The sequence below is a fragment of the Rhopalosiphum maidis genome, chromosome 3, assembly GCF_003676215.2.
Source record: "Rhopalosiphum maidis isolate BTI-1 chromosome 3, ASM367621v3, whole genome shotgun sequence".
Taxonomy (NCBI): domain Eukaryota; kingdom Metazoa; phylum Arthropoda; class Insecta; order Hemiptera; family Aphididae; genus Rhopalosiphum; species Rhopalosiphum maidis.
The window spans coordinates 76,226,367-76,232,070 of record NC_040879.1 but is presented as its reverse complement, the minus strand read 5'-3'; positions in this window follow the sequence as shown (position 1 = coordinate 76,232,070).

Below are 5,704 nucleotides of genomic sequence, written 5' to 3'. Positions count from 1 at the left end.
CGTATTTACAAATTCATTTTTTTAATTGCTTATAAAATACTCAATTCTCATGTTAGTACCTTGAAACCTTGACCACTAGAAAGAGAATATGTTTCTTATTCAGGATTAATTACTTTCATACATTACATTTAAGCCAATGTTTCATAAACTCTATAAAACATGTTTTTATATGGTAAATTTGACGTATTTTACAAATTCATTTTTTAATTGCTTATAAAATACTCAATTCTCATGTTAGTATCTTGAAACCTTGACCACTAGAAAGAGAATATGTTTCTTATTCAGGATTAATTACTTTTATACATTTCATATAATCCAATACTTCATAAACACTATAAAACATGTTTTATATGATAATATTAATGTAAATTACAAATTCAAATTTTTTATGGCTTATAAAATACTCAATTCTCATGTTAGTATCTTGAAACCTTCACCACTAGAAAGAGAATATGTTTCTTATTTAGCATTAATTACTTTCATACATTACATTTAAGTTAATGTTTCATAAACTCTATAAAACTTGTTTTTATATGATAATATTGGAGTATATTAAAAATTCAAATTTTTTATGGCTAATGAAACACTCAATTCTCAATTAATTGACATGAAACCAACACCATTAAATTATGTAAATGATTCTTATTTAACTTTATTAACTTCCATGTAATTCATTGATGCTTATACTTCATAAACACTATAAACATGCTTTTAAATGACAATTTTGACTCGTGTTATAAATTCATATTTTAAACTGCTTATGAAACACTCATTTCTCAATTAATTCTCCACCAATCTTACAAATTTAACTGACTACATTTTTTCAGATTGCAGTGCAGCAGTTCACCCAAGGCTTGCTGAGACCGAAATTTGCATTCATACCACTTTGGGAAAGTATCAACATCTTATTTTGAAAATAAACTAGAAGATACTGATAATAATATTGGATTTCTGCAATGTGTGTGTAATGGTTATTGAATATAATTGATAATAAATTAATAGTTGTGAAACAATTGTTATTTGTTATATATATGAATAAAAGATTAGTAAACACTTTTAGCTTGTAATTTTTATTCCTAACCTAAACCTAGTTTTTATATGGTAAATTTGACGTATTTTACAAATTCATTTTTTTAATTGCTTATAAAATACTCAATTCTCATGTTAGTGTCTTGAAACCTCCACCACTAGAAATAGAATATGTTTCTTATTTAGCATTAATTACTTTCATACATTACATTTAAGCCAATGTTTCATAAACTCTATAAAACATGTTTTTATATGGTAAATTTGACGTATTTTACAAATTCATTTTTTTAATTGCTTATAAAATACTCAATTCTCATGTTAGTGTCTTGAAACCTCCACCACTAGAAATAGAATATGTTTCTTATTTAGCATTAATTACTTTCATACATTACATTTAAGCCAATGTTTCATAAACTCTATAAAACATGTTTTTATATGGTAAATTTGACGTATTTTACAAATTCATTTTTTTAATTGCTTATAAAATACTCAATTCTCATGTTAGTACCTTGAAACCTTGACCACTAGAAAGAGAATATGTTTCTTATTCAGGATTAATTACTTTCATACATTACATTTAAGCCAATGTTTCATAAACTCTATAAAACATGTTTTTATATGGTAAATTTGACGTATTTTACAAATTCATTTTTTTAATTGCTTATAAAATACTCAATTCTCATGTTAGTGTCCTTGAAACCTCCACCACTAGAAATAGAATATGTTTCTTATTTAGCATTAATTACTTTCATACATTACATTTAAGCAAATGTTTCATAAACTCTATAAAACATGTTTTTATATGGTAAATTTGACGTATTTTACAAATTCATTTTTTTAATTGCTTATAAAATACTCAATTCTCATGTTAGTGTCTTGAAACCTCCACCACTAGAAATAGAATATGTTTCTTATTAGCATTAATTACTTTCATACATTACATTTAAGCCAATGTTTCATAAACTCTATAAAACATGTTTTTATATGTAAATTTGACGTATTTTACAAATTCATTTTTTTAATTGCTTATAAATACTCAATTCTCATGTTAGTACCTTGAAACCTTGACCACTAGAAAGAGAATATGTTTCTTATTCAGGATTAATTACTTTCATACATTACATTTAAGCCAATGTTTCATAAACTCTATAAAACATGTTTTTATATGGTAAATTTGACGTATTTTACAAATTCATTTTTTAATTGCTTATAAAATACTCAATTCTCATGTTAGTATCTTGAAACCTTGACCACTAGAAAGAGAATATGTTTCTTATTCAGGATTAATTACTTTTATACATTTCATATAATCCAATACTTCATAAACACTATAAAACATGTTTTTATATGATAATATTAATGTAAATTACAAATTCAAATTTTTTATGGCTTATAAAATACTCAATTCTCATGTTAGTATCTTGAAACCTTGACCACTAGAAGAGAATATGTTTCTTATTAGCATTAATTACTTTCATACATTACATTTAAGTTAATGTTTCATAAACTCTATAAAACTTGTTTTTATATGATAATATTGGAGTATATTAAAAATTCAAATTTTTATGGCTAATGAAACACTCAATTCTCAATTAATTGACATGAAACCAACACCATTAAATTATGTAAATGATTCTTATTTAACTTTATTAACTTCCATGTAATTCATTGATGCTTATACTTCATAAACACTATAAACATGCTTTTAAATGACAATTTTGACTCGTGTTATAAATTCATATTTTAAAACTGCTTATGAAACACTCATTTCTCAATTAATTATCCACCAATCTTACAATTTAACTGACTACATTTTTTCAGATTGCAGTGCAGCAGTTCACCCAAGGCTTGCTGAGACCGAAATTTGCATTCATACCACTTTGGGAAAGTATCAACATCTTATTTTGAAAATAAACTAGAAGATACTGATAATAATATTGGATTTCTGCAATGTGTGTGTAATGGTTATGAATATAATTGATAATAAATTAATAGTTGTGAAACAATTGTTATTTGTTATATATATGAATAAAAGATTAGTAAACACTTTTAGCTTGTAATTTTTATTCTTCTTATTTACCTATGCTATAAAAATCTTTTATTTAGACTATACATAAATGATAATTTTGATAAAAATTACAAATTCACATTTTCAACTGTTTATAGAAGAATTAATCATTAAGTCGATATTAACACCAACAGAGGGCGGGAGGTTCCCCATACCTTGGTCGACGGCTGACCTGCCACAGGAAGAATCTAGTTGGTTGTGTGCCGTTCACCGTTCCACTGCTCTCCGGAGTGGGGCGGTATATTTATTAGGCTTTTGACCGAATATCTTGTACATTTACGAAAGAATATTTATAATATCAACGAATTGTTCATATTTTACGCCCGAAGTTAACACAAGTCAGTGTCCTGATCCTCGACCAATGCATTAAGAAAATGATTTAAATTTATCATCAAATTCATATGGAAAAGGGGGTATTTTTCAGTTATTGTACAAGTGTATTCTTTTTTAAAAGTACAAAACATTCTGTTAATTTGTACAATCTTTTATGGCTTATCATAATTATTATTTGTTATCATCTGTTTATGCTTAAATTTCGTATCTTTTACAGTTTTACATTCGTACTTGTGTTAAAGTTTCAACTGTAAATAGTTTTCAATTATTTGTATTAAAATGAAGGTTGTCTGTTAGTTTTTGTTTTGATTGTTTCAATTTCTAAATTATCCCGTGTTGTCCACGCACTAGTTGTTATAGAATTATTTTCGTTCTCCTTATGGTGTGTAGTAGTGACAATTGGATTAAGTAAATGATTCTTTTTTAGCATTATTAACTTCCATGTAATTCATTGATGCTGATACTTCATAAAACACTATAAACATGCTTTTAAATGACAATTTTGACTCGTGTTATAAATTCATATTTTAAACTGCTTATGAAACACTCAATTCTCAATTAATTCTCCACTAATTTTACATATTTAACTGACTACATTTTTTCAGATTGCAGTGCAGCAGTTCAATCAAGGCTTGCTGAGACAGGAATTTGCATTTATACCACTTTGGAAAATATCAACATCTTATTATGAAAATAAACTAGAAGATACTTATAATAGCAATAATGGTCTTTTGCAAGGTACGTGTAATAATAACCGTATGTAATTGATAGCAACTTAATATTAGTGACACAAAAAGTAAATATCATGAAACCAAGACCAATGAATTAGGTAAATGATTCTTATTAAGCATTATTAATTCCATGTATTTCATTGATGCTGATACTTCATAAACACTATAAACATGCTTTTAAATGACAATTTGACTCGTGTTATGAATTCATATTTTAAACTGCTTATGAAACACTCAATTCTCAATTAATTCTCCACTTATTTTACATATTTAACTGACTACATTTTTTTCAGATTGCAGTGCAGCAGTTCATTCAAGGCTTGCTGAGACAGGAATTTGCATTCATACCACTTGGGAAAGTATCAACATCTTATTTTGAAAATAAACTAGAAGATATTGATAATAATATTGGATTTATGCAATGTGTGTGTAATGGTTATTGAATATAGATTGATAGCAAATTAATACTAGTGAAACAAAAAATTAGTATCATGAAACCAAGACCAATGAATTAAGTAAATGATTCTTATTTAGCATTATTAACTTGCATGTATTTTTGTGATTGCTAGATACTTCATAAACACTATAAAACATGTTTTTATATGGTAAATTTGGAAGTATATTAAAAATTCTAATTTTTTATGGCTTATGAAACACTCAATTCTCATGTTAGTATCTTGAAACCTTGACCACTAGAAAGAGAAATTGGATCTGATTTAGCATTAATTACTTTCATACATTACATTTAAGCCAATGTTTCATAAACCCTATAAAACATGTTTTTATATGGTAAATTTGACGTATTTTACAAATTCATTTTTTTAATTGCTTATAAAATACTCAATTCTCATGTTAGTATCTTGAAACCTTGACCACTAGAAAGAGAATATGTTTCTTATTCAGGATTAATTACTTTCATACATTACATTTAAGCCAATGTTTCATAAACTCTATAAAACATGTTTTTTATATGGTAAATTTGACGTATTTTACAAATTCATTTTTTTAATTGCTTATAAAATACTCAATTCTCATGTTAGTATCTTGAAACCTTCACCACTAGAAAGAGAATATGTTTCTTATTTAGCATTAATTACTTTCATACATTACATTTAAGCCAATGTTTCATAAACTCTATAAAACATGTTTTTATATGGTAATTTGACGTATTTTACAAATTCATTTTTTTAATTGCTTATAAAATACTCAATTCTCATGTTAGTATCTTGAAACCTTACCACTAGAAAGAGAAATGTTTCTTATTTAGCATTATTAACTTTCATACATTCATTTAAGCCAATGTTTCATAAACTCTATAAACATGTTTTTAAATGGTAAATTTGACGTATTTTATAAATTCATATTTTAAACTGCTTATGAATACTCATTTCTCAATTAATATCCACCATCTTACAAATTTAACTGACTAACATTTTTTCAGATTGCAGTGCAGCAGTTCACCCAAGGCTTGCTGAGACCGAAATTTGCATTCATACCACTTTGGGAAAGTATCAACATCTTATTTTTGAAATAAACTAAAGAT